At 33.0% G+C, this 16,304-nt stretch overlaps 1 long non-coding RNA gene across 1 annotated transcript; it reads right to left on the bottom strand.

Moving 5' to 3' along the window:
* Positions 1-2,128: 2,128 nt before the first annotated feature.
* LOC124958043 (uncharacterized) lies at positions 2,129-14,751 on the bottom strand. The gene is made up of 3 exons (XR_007103819.1): positions 14,558-14,751; positions 5,289-5,446; positions 2,129-3,858 (listed from the first exon to the last, which is right to left on the bottom strand). It is a non-coding gene; the product is annotated as an uncharacterized LOC124958043 (long non-coding RNA).
* Between the last annotated feature and the right edge of the window lie 1,553 nt (positions 14,752-16,304).

Genomic DNA, 16,304 nt, shown 5'->3' with positions numbered 1-16,304 from the left:
ACAAAAAATAATTAATGCAAGATGGCTTACAAAATAGAGGGTTTCAAGTGGTAAAACTAGACATGCTTGAACACAAGAATATACAGTAGAGTAATACCAAGATTACTTGAAGAAAAGTAGAACAAACACAGAGAAAAATGATGTAATTTATTTTAATATTATGTAAATATTTAGTCAATTCCCTGCATTACATTAGTAGGATTCTGAAAAGCTCCTAAAAAAAGTTACCCAGGGAGCCCCAGTGTAATTCATTCTCATTTTCATATTCCTTGTCTCCCTTCTTTTTTCATATATACACAAAGACACACCCATATATTGCAAACAAAAAGAACAAAATTAAATCTTTAATCATGAGCTTATGAAGATATTTTAAGGTGCTAAGACTGTACTTAAATGTGTCCTTCATTAGAAAAATATATCCTAGGGTCTTTTTAAAATTCACTTTTCATTGTTTTTAAGGCAGGGACCACCTAGGTCTGTAATTATAGAAAACAAAGTTCCTTTAAAAATGACAAATGATATTTAATTGCTTCCTTGGAATGCTGCATCTTCAGTGTGTAAGGAGGAAGAAAAGGGAGAGATTTCTCCATAGTAATGGTCAACATTATTTAATTTCAGATTAATAATTTAAAACAATTTACAGCACTCAATATTCATACTTTGCATGATGTGGTGTAGGCACGACCAAATGAATGAATAATCAGATTATCAGTGTTAAAACATAAAAGTTATTTTACCTTAGATCTATCAAAACTATGTTTAAAAATATTTAAATTTTTTTTCATATTAAACTTAGTCTATTGTTTATTTTCTGACTTCTCTTGACTAGAATGCAGTACCAAAAGAACAGGGATCTTTGTTTTACATACTAAAGATTCTCAAAAAATAAGGACAATATCTAGCACAAACTAGTTACTCAACATACATTTTTTACTAAATATTCTCCAGAAGATAATGATGTTAATTTAAAGCATGCATATTTGGTGTTCAATAATTATAAACTTTATTTTTAAAATGCATTGTTTTTAATTCTTACTATAAACTATCATAAGAATATAATAAAGTGTAGTTTAACTCTTCTCTACTTTAACTTGTTTCCTTTCTGATTCTGTTCTTTTTAGCTATTGACCCATGTAAGCTCATTTTACATTTTTAAAATGTGTACAATAAGAACACCTATCTCATGGCTGTATTACAGAGGTTAAATTAAATAGATAAATCATAAAAAGTACTTAAAATGGTGCTTCTCAAATAATAAGTGCTCAGTACTACTAATTCTACTACACTGTGCTGGTTTAATAAGTTACTGTTGAAAGTTCAGAGTCCAAATGGTACCTCAGACCCCCCTCCCTATAAAAATACCCTGACCTTAACCCCTATGCTCATTAAAAATCAATAAGATCCATTTTATATAGGTTCTTAAGAATGGCCTTAGAATATACTAAGCCTGTAACAACTTAATTACATGTAATTGTACAGTTTCTGCTACTACTTGATCTCCTAGCCATCTTTTATCAACAGCTAAGTGTCTTCAATAAAACTTCAGATAACTTACAAGATGCCAAATTATGTATGATTTCTTATAAATGTTGGACACTCTGGATAACGTAGTATCGCTTACATGCTTATGGTATACATACATAATGGGTACTCAAAAAATTTACTTTCTAAATGAATGCTTTCAACAAACAAAAAAAGGCATACGCCCTAGTCACCATTTTTTATTAAACTGGCAACTTAATCTCTAATTGTGTGAAGTCCCAAATTATCCTTCTGTTTAAGAAAAGAAACTTCTGCCAATTCTTCCTTATGTCCTCTCCTTGATGTTATTACTAAGTCCACAAGTCACAGTTTTTCTAATATAACTGCCACGTGCATTGTGCATGTCAATACAGTTTAGGGCAGTAGCCTGACTTTAGGTTAAACTGGTTCTATTATAGAGGCCTGTAACCCTTCATTTGCAATGACACATGTAACATCTCAATATTTACAATAACACTGGATCTAACATATAATGGCAAACAAGAAGTCCAATTTTAGAACAACTCTTAAGTTACAGTAATATCTATTAGAATGGACAGAATCCAGAATATTGACAACATCAAATGCTGTCAAAGATGTGAGGTAAAGGAAACTCTAATTCTTTGCTGGTGGGAATGCAAACCAACATAGCCATTTTGAAGGTAATTTGGCATTTTCTTACAAAAATAACCATACTCTTACCATATGAACCAGAAATCATAGGCAGAACACAGAAGTTTCCCTCTGTATAATACTACAATGGTAGATACATGTCATTATACATTTGTCCAAAAAGAATGTACAAGAGCAAAAGCAAACCAAGCTATTGATTTTGGGTGCTGCTGTATCAATGCAGGTTCATCAGCTGTAACAAATATGACTCTGATAGGGAATGTTGCTAATAAGCAAAGTATGCATGTATTGGGATATGAGTTATATGGGATATTGCTATACCTTCCTCTTCGTTTTGCTCTGAACTTAAATTGCTCTAAAAAAGTCCTTAAAAAACAGCTAGTACAAAAAATCTGCATTAAAGTATTAGATAATTACTTAAATAGTTTTAAAATTTTTCCCCTATGATGAAATGATTGGGGTTTTCTTATTACACTAACCCAAAATTTTATCCAGGGCTCCCCTAATAAAAACCACATGCACATTGTTTTTTTCAAAATTCTACATACCTGTTAAATCTATACCTAAGGTATATATTTTCAAATCATTGCTGAGTTATAAACAATTTAAAGAAAAAAGCAACTGAGTTTCCCAAAGCAACTTTTGCAGTAAAATGTGTAGTCAGTATTTTATAAATGCTAAAAATTTCCAGCAATCCCTGTGCCCCAAATCTGCTATGTCTCCCACTTGACTCCAGCCATCTCAATTCATACAGACCTCCTCAAAGCCCACATTCATATTCATTTTAGTCTGGGCACTTGGGTTCATTTCCTAACTCAGAAAGAAAATACAGATCATCAGGTAAGAGTCAGTCAATTTGCAAGCTTGCTCTAAGCCTCTCACAGACACCAACACACAAATCTACACATAGCCCTAGCTTGAACCCTGTTTGCATCAGTACTTCTACTTTGATTTCAGGGTAAGAAGTATTCTGTCTTTTGCCAAGGCTTCCCCTGTGCACAAGAGATTACCTCCAAAACGTGCCTTCTATATGCCCTGTCAGTGCCTCCACCTGGGAACTCACTTGAAATACTGACTTTGTATCACAATTGATTTTTACTATCTTCAGTCTTCTTTCCCACAAATCTATCCCCATGGCACTTAACAGGACAACCTTTTATGATTTGAATTTACTTCATTCCCCTAAAGTATGTTGTCATTGAATATTTCTCCATATCCTTTAAGATGTAATTCTTACTTCATATTTTGGTATAATCTGACCTATATTGTCTCCAATCTTTTTAACCTGTCTTTATCCCACACACATACTGTGATCCAACTATTTCGAATTAAACACAGTTTGCTGAAATTATTATCCTACATAATACCTTACTGTCTTTGCTCATGCTCTTCCTTTCTCTGAAAATGCTTTGAAATATTCTTTATTAGGATATGTTATACTCTTCCTAAAAAGAGAAGAAGGGTATGACAATCATTAATTTGACTTTAATCTAATTTTCCTTCCCCTCTGAGTAGAAGGCAATATTGTATTTCACAGTTTCCCATTTGAAATTAAGCAATTTGCTTTGACCAATCAGACTCTAAAAGTCAACACATAAAAAGCCAGTCTTCCCACTGCTGCAGTGATCATGGAAATACTTTCATATGAAGTGTCGATGTCTTGGGTTCCCAAGCTTCCCTATCAACCCATTTTGGGCAAACAGCCTACAAAAGAAAGAAATGTTTGTTGTGTCATAATACTGAGATTTGGGCTGGTATCTTCTGCAGCATAACCTAGGCTATTTTAACTTATACAGAGGGTTACTTTGTTACACTTTCATGAGTACAATATAAACTGATTTAAATGTTGCTTCTCCAAGTGTTGACAGCATTCTAGTCATATTCTTATTATACACAAGAATGTAGTAAAATGGCTGTTGCAATTATCTATTTCCCTGATTAAATTGTACTCCTAAAAGGTAGAACTATGTACTTTGGTCCTGCTTTTTCACCATACACTGAGAATACAGTGTTTAGCTCATAGTGATTGTTAAAGGTGTTTATTGAATTAACTGTTCATTCATACATTCAGTCATCAAGAATAAGCAACTACTCTAGGTGGTAGAGACAGAATAAAAACAAAGGAAACAAAAATCCCTGCCCTCATAGCCTTATATTTTTGTGAGGAACGATGGCAATAAGCATGAAAAATACATATAAATCATATTTTATTAAATAATAATAATCCTATAGAGCAGGAAAAGACTATCAAGTGTTACAGTAGTCAGATAAGACCCCCAATTTGAAGGTGACCTTTTTAATACAGGTACAAAAGAAAGTAAAGAGATTAACCATGCAGATATCCAGGGCAAGAACAATTCGAAGGAGAACATAAGTACAAGAACTCTGACATGGGAAAATGCCTGGCATGTTCAAAGAACAAGAGAGTCAGTGTGCCTGAGCAAGTGAATGAGGATGAAGAGTATTTAGAGATGAACTTAGAAAACAGGGCAGGTCTGTAGAGATATATGGGCCAATTTAAGAGCTTTAGCTTTTATCTTGAGTGAAATGGAGAACCACTGAATGGCTCTGCATAGAGTCAAGGGTGAGAAAAGAGAGCAGAATATGAAATCAAATAAATGAGAGCCCCAAATCTTCCATTTTATGTCATATTTCCTCTCTCTATAATACATGTGCAGCATCTTAAAACATAATGTTGAATAACTTTAAAAATAATGTTGAATAACCAATATTTTATGTTCATTAAATACTATGCAGCAACATTGAGTAAAACAATATATAATTACCAAAGTATTTTAATGTACCAAAGTATAATAGTGTATCAAATATCAAGAGACACTAAGTAGCTGATGTTGCAACAAATCTTAGTAGACAAAAATATAAAATGAATTAATAACCAGATAAAGATTTATGACTTTATGAATCTTGTTTCATTTACTTAGATTTATCCAAATACCACAAAATAAATACAAGTAAAAACATTTCCTCAGTGTAATATTGCTTTCTATAAGAAAGAACTGTGTTCAGAACCCAGGTTCATTGCCAGAACCAAACAACCCAAACAAGAAAACAAAGCAAGAGAAAACAACTACAAATCAAAACACCTTTGGTCAAAGGTTAAATCAAATAAACACCTTGCGTTGTGTCCTCGATGCTGCCAAGTCTGAACTCTGGAGAGCCGCCAAGGAGTGAGATGTTTCCAAAACCAAGTCTTTACTGAGGAAGCTGTGCTTGCATTCCTGGCAAATTCAACTCCAGATACCAAAATAATATCCTTGGTTGCTTTTTCTTACTGGAATTCAAATAGAGCATATGTAAATATTGAATGGATGATCTCCAGTTCCCTCATTGTCTATAAAATAGAATCACAGTGAAAGCATTCTAAAAGTTTCTTGGGTTGCTAACTACAATCAATCAAAATAAGTTTATATGGTCTGAATAGACTCAGAAAATATTGCATTTTATGCCCATTTTCACAAGGCACAATTACATAATAAGGACTCTGAGAAATTATATAATAGAATAGTCTATTAAAATTTACTTCATCCAATATGTCTGAAAAGATTATCTGAAAAGTAGTAGGACATATTTCCACTGTGTTCTAGAAACAAGTAGGAATGAAAAGAGACTAATTTGAAATTATTTTCTGTTATTTCAATTTGTACCAGGTTAACTTAAAATACAATTGTATTTATTTAATTATAAACTTGCAAGAATATAATATTTTCTAAACACCCACTAGAAATCAACCAGGAACAATAATCAAGTAATGCATGATTTATTCATTTTTGTTCAATGAATATTTACTAAATACCTATTTATGTGCTCAACACTAAACTTTTTTCTAGATTTACAATGTAATAACTTCCATATGTATAAGAATATCACATTTAAATGGTTATAAACTACTGTCTAATAATAATAATGAACTCAAAATTTAGAGGATACAAATTTCACTAATTCCAATAAGATCATTAAAAATAGTTTGCAGCTGTTAGGCCATTCCTAATCACTGATGATAATCCAAGTCAAGAGTTGTAATAGGAAAATATAGGGCTTTTAAATAAATGGTATTACAAAAGAATAAAGCTGGGTCCTTACCTCACACCACTGACAAAAATTAACTCAAAATGAATCACAAATCTGAAAATGAAGGCTTAAACTAGAATACTTAGGAAAAAGTTCAGAGTAAAACTATGATTCTGAGTAAGGCCACAGTTTCTCAGATATACCACCAAAAACACAAGCACAAAATTAAAAAATAGATAACATCATCTAAATAAAACTATTATTGCTTCTAAGAACATGATAAAGAAAGTAAAAAGACAATCCACAGAAAGGTAGAAAACACTTTCAAATCATATGGATGATAAAGGTATTGTACCCAGAATATATGAAGAACCCTCACAAACCAGCAATGAAATAAATCAACAGATAAACTGTTAAATGGACAAAATATTTGAATAGACTTTTTTCTAAAAATATACAAATTGCCAATAAGTGCATAAAAAGACTTTCAGAGAAATTCAAAGAGAAATTATGAGGTTTCACTTTCACTCCCACTAGAACTACTGTACCAAAAGACAAACAATAACAAGTGATATGAGGATGTGGAGAAACTGGAGCTTTCATAAATTGCTGATAGGAAAGTAAAATAGTGCAGTCACACTTTGGAAAATAGTTTGACAGTTTCTCAAAAAGCCAAACAGAGTTCCCCTATGATCAACAATTCCACTGCAACAGCTTTCACTGCATAAAATAAAATGAAAACATCTCTACACAAAATCTTATAGGTGAATGTTCATAAAAGTATTATTGTAACAACCAAAAAGTGGCAAAAAATCCATGATGAACAGATAAAATGTGGTTGGTCCATGTAATGGAATATTATTCAGTCACAGAAAGGAATGAAATATTGATACATGTTGTAACATGGATGATCCTGGAAAACACTGTGCTAAGTGAAAAATCAAGCCAAAAATGATGGTTGAATACTATTAGTCTCTTTATATGAAGTATCCAGAATGGGAAAATAAAGACAGAAAATAGAATAGTGGTTGGTTAGGGGATATAGGCAGAAGGAATGGAGAATGACTTATAATGGGTATATGGTTTGTTTTTGACATAAGGAAAATATTTCAAAATTAAAGAGTGGTGATGGTTGTGTAATTTCAAATATGCCAAAAACCAAACAACTGTATATTTTCAAATTGTAAATCTTATTTATAATTGTTAAGTATATTTCAATAAGATGTTAAAGATGCCATAATAAGAGTTCTACAGTCTTTACTTAAAATGTTTGGCCCAGATGTTTCTCTGAAGTTTTTAGATTACAGAAAAGGCAATACATCCCATTTATCATAAATACATAATACTCCTAAGGGATGTGAAGAAAGAATGTTAATATTTCATAGAAAAATCTTGTGCCCATTAATAGAAATAGTTCCATTCAAGGCCGGTTTTTACCTCAGTTGAATTTGTGCAAAACTTGGGAAATTTTAATTTTGTAGAACTTTTGGATTTTTCAAATGTAAATAATGGACACTGGACCCTTAATAATCATCATAATAATAGTAATAATAAAATCAGCAGTTACCAAAAGTCAAATGGCAACTAATATGGCAAACACTATACTATACATATTATACATGGTCACACATATGATCAGAAATTCTAACTTTCCTCTGGAATACATACAATTAACCCCAACTGAGGAAACTGACTTTCCTTATGATTTAGTAAGTTAATTGATCAATATAATGAAATAACTTTTATTAAAATAATATGCAGAACATAAAGGTATATATAAACAAGAGGACAATATTACCTTCAAAACTATTCACTCTATTAAGTAATAAAGGTTCAAAGTGGGATTTTACCTTAATCAAATTCCCTGAAAACAAACATGTTGATTTTATTAGAAGAAATGCTAAACATAAGTATTAATTTTTAAATATTTAAAATATAAAATCCAAATATCTTCAACTAGCCCATAACTAAACTATCATCTTAGGTTTCCACAAACTTTTTATAAGTCCTAGGTAAGAGTAGGGCAGTATGCAAACATACACATTATGTTTTATCTTAAAGAAGATATATCTTTTTATCTACTGATGTGAAATCAGAACAGATTACATTTTTACTTTACAGGAAATTTCTTAATATTCTGAAAATATTAAATCACTTTTATTTATTTAACATGTTTATATACCACATAAATTTATATAACACAGATGTTTCTAAAATAACTAGGGAACTATTAATATACCTTCCTTCAAGGAAAAGTTTGTTATAAACAGAACATTAGTAGACATTTTCCAAGACAACTTTTATTTGTATAGTCAAAAAATTAATGAATTTTTGAGTATGTTGTACCTATAAAATTTGAGAATCAATATTCTAAAATACTAATCTGATCATATTATTCTACCATTTTGAAAGCTAAAATGGGTCCTCATTGTCTACAAAATGCAAACTGCTTTGCATGGTGTTCAACAGCCTTCTCACCTTAGTCCAGCAGGTTTACATTGCCTCAACTCCAGCCACTTTTAACTACATCATATTCTATCCAATAAATTTTTTATTTCCTAATCACATGATTCCACTATAGCTTAATAGCTTCACAAATCTTGTTCTTACCTCACTGTAACCTTATCCTTAGTCTTACCTACCTTGAATTCATAGGCATTCTCCAAGACTGTTTCATTTATATATGTTATCTGTATAACATAATTCATCTACACGTCAGACAAATCTGTGATTATCTGATTGACATATAACTCCATTAAATACTGCACATGCTTATCTCTATAAGCACTCATAATTTCAGCACAAAATAGTAAAGTATTCATCATTATGATAATGAGATATTAACATATTTGTCTTTGGAAATGAAAGTATGAAATCTTTGCATGAGATTAGTTCCATCTCTACAGATGGAAAAGAAAAGTTTCAGATTATTAAATGTAAAGAATAAGATATTCTTGATGTTAACTCCAATTCATAAAAGACCAAAGAGATACTGACATAATAAAGCACTGAAGGGCAATAATCGAGTAAATTTGGATCCCTTAAATTGAAAAGAAAATGTAATATTATACATTAAAGTTCATAGTTCAGTTCAGAAGTTGTAAAAGTTTTTTTGTTTCCCAGATACAAATATTTTACGTTTTGCATGCCAAGAGGCAAAATCAAGTTACTACTGTGTCACTACTATTTGTAGTATGCACAGAAGCAGCAATGAAAGTGACACATATGCATCTCTGTGGCAATTACTCAATTCTGATGCTCAAGTGTAAAAGCCACCATAGACAATGTGGAAATATATGAGGCGGTTGTTTTCCAATAAAACTTATTGATTAATAATAAAATTTGAATTTTATAAATTTTCATTTCACAAAGTGACACATAATTATTTTAATTTTTTTAAATCATTAAAAATTTTAAAAACCTTTCTAAGCTCAAAAGTCATTTGATAGATATGGTGGGCCAGAGTAGGCCCAATGGTTACAGTTTGCTAATCAATGGTATGGTTATATTTTTAAATCTATTCATGCTCTTGAATTACTAGGTTTCATATCTGGAATAAAACAGAAGGTCACAAAATTTATTTAATTATACAAAGTTGTCATTGAATTAAATTTTGCAATATATATCTTCTTATACAAGGAATTTTTTATATTTTTAGTCAATTTTTAACTAGATTTAACAAAACTATCTTAAGGTGCTTCTATACTCTAGCAATCTATAGTATACCATCAGTTTTATACCCAGGCACACCATAGTTCTTTTGTTCTTATTTTATCATTTTACAGTAGGTATCTCAGTGTTTTTTCCCCTTATATACACATGGTCTCATGTTGCCATCCTACCAGAAATACAGTCTGCACAGGAATATTTTTTTAACTCAAAATGTTGTTCTGTTGTCTTCCAGCACTTTATACAACAGAAAAGAAGTTGGAAACCAGTCTAATTTTTACTTCCTGATAATAACATGCTTTTTTTCTTTCCTTTCTATGTGAAATATTTTTTTTATTTATCATCATTTGAAAATTTTGTGATATTTTCTCTTTTGGAGTTGTCTTATATAAAGACTTTCTGCATTCATAGATCTTTCTCAGTTTGGGAAAAGTTTTATTTCCCATTATCTTTTTCTTTATTACCTTTCTTTCAAATGATTTGTTCTATTCTTTTGGAAAAATTATATTCTTGTTCTCATCTTCAGAATCTATAAATATTCATTAAGTGATCTTCATTCTTTATACACTATATATCATCTTCTTTTTATGACTTATAACTTTTAGCTATGACAACTTTTCAAGATTATACTTTATCAACTAAACTTTATAACAATATCAATTCTGCCTTTTACTGCATCAAATACAGATTTTTAGTTATTGTGGTACACAGAATAATACTTCCCCAAATCAAAGATGTTCTGTCCTAATTCCTAGAATCTGTGAATAAGTTACCTTATGTGACTCAAGGGATTTTGTGACATGATTAAATGAAGAACCTTGAAATTGGAAGATTTCCCTGGATAATCTAGATGTGTCTTGAAAAGTGTTTGCTACATTCAGAAGAGGTGACTACAGAAGTCACAGATGTCATCTTGCAGACTACGGACATGGAAGAAGATGGCAGTAACAAAGAAATGTGGGGAACCTCTAAAAACTGGAAAAGGCAAGGAAACAAGATAGTCTTACAGAGCCTCCATAATGGAATACAGCTCTGCAGATACCTTTATTTTAGCCCATTGTGGTGTATGTCAGATTTCTCAACTATAGAACTGTAGGAAAATAAAACTGTTGTGTTAAGCCAGTTTGTAGTAATTTGTTATAGCAAAAATAAAAATATGTATACAGCTTTAATATGCTTAGTTTCCTTGTCACCTTTTTCTTTTCCCTTACTATCTTCCTACTGTCAAATCATCAATATCTGTCCTTTTAAAATAGATTTTCCTATCTATAGCGATCATGTATCCTTGAATGTGTTAAATATCAAAAGAACTCCCTGAAATGTTATTCTTTAAGCAGAAAATTATTTTTAGGTTTTCACAGGTATGCCTCAGAGTCTTCAGTTGATTTCCTTTACCTTGATTTTATGGGATGTTTTATTCCACTTAATTCATTTCCAAATGCTAAATTTGTTTATTTTGATATTTTAAAAAGAGTATGTGCTATTTCTGCATAGTCTAATGTTTTCCAAATATGTTTAGGGGACATAGATGTGGAGGGGAAAAGAGGAGACAGAGAATGGACCCCTAGAAACATCAGAAACTGATTTATACCTGCCCATACTAAGGGGGAAAACAACAACAAACCTGACATGCCCCTAATGAGAGGGATTGAGTGCTGCATTAAGTCACTATGAATAATGGGAGTGTATTATATCAAGTATATGGCTCAAAAAAAAATGAAAGAGAATCACAAATTTTCAAACCTTCTTACATAATGAACTTGATCACTAGAAATGTTATATTATCCAAAAAATAATATATCTACGATAAGAGCCAAGTCTAAAACCTTCCAACCAGTGTATCTTCTACCAGGTGTAGGTTATAAACTATAATGGAAAATTAGGACCTTGTCATAGGTATTCATTTAATTTGTTATTCCTAAGGCCTAAAATATTTGAATATTTTGAACTTTCAAAGTATGCAAAACAAATGTGCTTAAAATTTAGTCAACTCTCCTCTTTGTTAAAATTTTAAGTTATTCTATGTAGTATTATGCTATTTTTACAACTATGTCCCTATGTAACATTACCATAGAACTAAATTACTTTATTACTGTTGCCATTCTCCATGTTAAGTGGTTTAAAAGCTATGAACTTGACAAAAGTCCCCCATTTATTTACCTTCTAATTCTACAAAACAGATTGTTAAACCTCTGGTTGCAAAATACTTATTTTTATTGTTAACATTTCAATTATTTCATAAAAATATATGCCTATCTCAATTTCTGCAGATACTTAACATTTCTACCATATAGGAAATGTTAAATAAATGTAGTAGCTATGAAAAATAATTAGTTCTAGGACTAATAATCATTATCTCTTCAGTAAGAAATTGAGGGTACCAAATACAAAATACATCTTACCAGTTAGTATCATTTTAATTATTCCAAAAGAATACTAAAAATATAATATTAAGTAGTATTTTTTAAGACTTCACAATTATGGCCAAACTATTGGTATCAAAAATGAGGAAAGTAGGCCCTAGCTTCATGTTTCTACATTAAGGAACTCCTGGAGGAGCAGTATTTCCATGGAAATGCCTTGTGGCACTGGAGTGGGAGAAGAAAATTCTTCATGAATCTTCATAATTCTTCTTCTACCTAGCCAATATTTTATATTCCTAAACTTCAAGGTCCCCACAGCCATTACTTACTCTAAAGATACTTCAATAACTCAAAAGTATTACCACATATTTCCAGCTACCCAGAGGTATCAACCATAATGAAAACCAGAGCACTAGGTTAACAGTCCTGGCCTAAGATCCCTTTTCTTGTATAGCTTCTCAACAGGGGAGTTATTTGATCAGTGCCTGGAATACACTGGTGTATATTACTCCAATGAATACAGCAAGCATGGAACACGTATAGCAGTAATTCTGGGTAAATGTATCTGTTCTGAAAAATGAAATTTTTCTCTCAGTTAAATTTTATCAGGGGATAGAAGGAGGTAGGAAATACTAGTACTTATTTTTGGTCTCTTATCTAAAGCACTATTCTCAATCAGTCTGTTAGTAACAAGGCTGATGTAAATTTTTTACAAATGCAAGACATGTCAGAAAGAGCTATTACTGAACCCCTAAAATTGCTAAGTCTAATGTAATGCTCTTGAATCTATTTTTCCTCATCTAGTTTTGCTATCACAAATAAAGAGAGTTGAATAAGGAAAGGAAGAGTCAAATGTTGAGTTCAAATTAAAGTGCTAAGGAAATAACAGTTACACCTATACACCCTTATATTATTACAAAAGTAATAGATCTTTCCCTCTTCAATTTCTTCCTTATCCAATAATAACATCTTACATCTACAATTGATGCTACTATTGATGCCTACTTTTATTGGTGACTTTAGCAAACAAAATAATGAACTCTATTTACAGCCTTATAGAGTTTAATCATTACTGGATTAGAAACATGCTCTTTCATCTTTTCAGGCTATATATGCAGTGATGGTGGTGTGGGGGGAGGGCAGATTATCCTGCAAGACATTTCAGAACAAACACTGAATCACTAATGGATAGAAGAGTGGTTTCTTGCTCATTTCTAATCCCAAAGATAAAAGAAAAAAAATCATAAGGAAAAATTGAAAGTACTTTTAACTAATGACTGTTCCCACAAATCCAGATCATACAGATTATGAGTATAAAACACTTGTGTCTATACAGATTATTGTTTAAATATATTTTCAAATCAGTTATTCCTTCTTTTTAGGGAGGAAGGGCACAAACAAGTATTCCCACTTTAAAGATCATTAAGAGTTATGAGGATTAATACCGAAAGACAACTAATCCTGCAGTTTCCTGACTTGTAGGCCAATGCTCTTCTCAGTGTTAAGGACCTGTACAAGCTTCCTTCCTGAGGATTTACACTGTAAACCTGGCATGGGGGAGTGAAAATAGACGTTTAGCTCCTTTGTTTTTTCTTTAAATGTTTGTTCTGCTGAATCATTTGGGGCCAAGTGATATGAGCAAAGGAGAGGCCATCTGAAATTGTTGTGACCATCTCGCCATTGATCGTCAAATACACACCCAGTATAGGAGTTGAAGGGGATAGCCTATACTTGGGAACCTCCAGGAATGAACTGTCTCAACTTTCTGAGAAAACTCATTGAGCTCGGACAAGCAGCAGAGAAAATTAACTGCAAGTGAAGAGAACAGATTTCTAAGCCCCTCTTTCAGAGTCATCCACATGGACACCAACATTTCCTGGGTTCAGGGATTCACCAAGCACCAGGTCAAGTAACCCCGCTCCACCACCACCACCAAGCCGTTCTTCTCTGCAAGTACTGTGGTCTGCATACTTGTTCACTAATAAGGAGAAACAGGAAAACGAATAAGGAGAAATGATACACCAAAAGGAGGCCTGAGTGGGAAATGCACAATCAAGAGGGCAGCACAGAGAAAAAAAAAAGGGGGGGGGGGATTGCAAGTTAATTGACAGCACAAGGGTACCAATCCCTAGCCGAATGGAAAGCCTCAGGAAGTGGGCGGGACTAACGTTTCCAGGGCCCAGCGGCCAGAACCAGACACGCTGGCAAGGCGGGAATCGCGCGTTCCCTTAGCAACCGCAGCGGCCACGCCCACTCTTCGCCCAAACCCTGCGCCCGCCATCCCCCACTCCCACCGCGAACGCCTTGCTCCCGGGAAAGAGGTCATTAAGTGATAACCGTACCTACTAGGTTTCCCGAGCTCCGGGTTCCTCTTGCAGGAACGCCCCAGCCCGCCCAAGAACCGCTCCCAGGGGCGGAACGATCGTGTCCTAAACGTTTTGAGGACTCAATTTAGGAGGTGCGCCCGTTTCCAGATCCGGACCCAGAGCTTTCTTTGCAGGGTCTCCCCAGCCCCTAGCCCTCACCAGATACACACACACACACACCTCCGCTCAGCCAAGGCAAGGGCTGACAAACTTCGTGTCCGGCTGGGAATACTGCTGTCCACGGTCCTGTCACTCAGAGGCAGGGGCGGGACGAACCAGCCGCACGCTGCTACTCCCACAGGGCGGTTCGTAAAAGGGGCAGGGCTCAGTTGGCAGAGGCGGGACCAATCCTCAGTCTTCTCTCTGATTGGTTGGTCTCTCTCCCGCCTCTATGCGGGTCCTGAAGGCAAATGCGCGCCTTGAGGCCTTTCCTTTTGAAGTGAGTCAGAAGCTATAATACCTGTTTGGCAAGGTGACTGCAGAAATGTGAAGACTGACTTGTTTTACAGATATAAGACGAAAACAAGTTATTGTGACATTGAACACTTCCCACCTCACACACCCTTGTACTCCCAAATTCACACTCACAGGTAAGTATCCCTAGGTGGAAGTCTGAACTGTCTTTGAAAACAGTGTATTGATTGCACCTTTGGCCAGCAAAAAAAAAAAAAAAAAAAAAAAAAAAAGCGAAAACTTTATGTTAACTTTAACTTTTTAAAATTTTAGGAAAGCTAATTGCTGAAGTAAGATCCACAACTAGGGTTTGGTGTCTGTTTCCGGTACTTAGTTTTCATATCTATAAAATTAGAATGAAATATTAAGATACTAGTTATTATTTGGAATGCAGTTGACAGTCTCTTTATTCAGTATATTTATATAATCCTTACAAAACCCGCTGAGAGATGTTATTATCCACAGCCTATGTACAATGAAACACAGGCTAGGAGAGATTACATTTATTTAATCATTCAACAATTCTGTCTCTGTACTCATTTTTATACTTCAGTAAACTCAATTTAAAGTCCTTCAGAAAAATCATGCAACTTCCAGTTTAATTTTTTTCTTGATGAAGTATAAGTTACCTTACTCTGGCTAGTCCATCATCTTTTACAAAAAAAAAAAAAAATTGAGAAAGTAGCATGCAAAAAACAGAAAACTATAAATAGACTAACCAGAAGGTTCTCTGAAATTTCCCAGGATATCATGGCCAGGAATTGAATCCAAAATGTAATTTTATTTTGTGTCCTCCTAAATCATTTTCTGGTCTCCAGTTACTCTACCAGAAATAAAGGTAGAGTTAAATGTGATTATATTAATATCCTTAATCAGGTTGGTGATGTGTGGCTTTAAAATAGCAAACCCCCCCCCTTTTTTTAACCTATTAAACTAAAACCAAGAAAAAAAAGTATCTCTAAACACGTGCTTTGAGATTCAATTAAAATGCCCGCCATATTGTGATAAAATTTTTGGAATAAAAGAAACACATTCCAATTGCAAATGATTTTATTTTCTTGTCCTGCTGAATTTCTAAAATCTGAAAGCTTGCTAACTATGAATAACTACAAAACTTTCTTGATTTGTATGACTCATGGTCTCCTTTATGTTTCTTTAATCTTTCAAAAATATTTGGTTTTCATCTAAAAAGAGTTATGATTGTATATTAAGTACATTATATAAATAATGCAAGATTTGGATTAAAGTGTTGAATGTATTTATTTGAATC

The sequence above is a fragment of the Sciurus carolinensis genome, chromosome 1 (genome assembly GCF_902686445.1).
Source record: "Sciurus carolinensis chromosome 1, mSciCar1.2, whole genome shotgun sequence".
Classification (NCBI taxonomy): domain Eukaryota; kingdom Metazoa; phylum Chordata; class Mammalia; order Rodentia; family Sciuridae; genus Sciurus; species Sciurus carolinensis.
The sequence above is the reverse complement of the archived record's forward strand: the minus strand, read 5'-3'. Positions and strand labels throughout refer to the sequence as shown.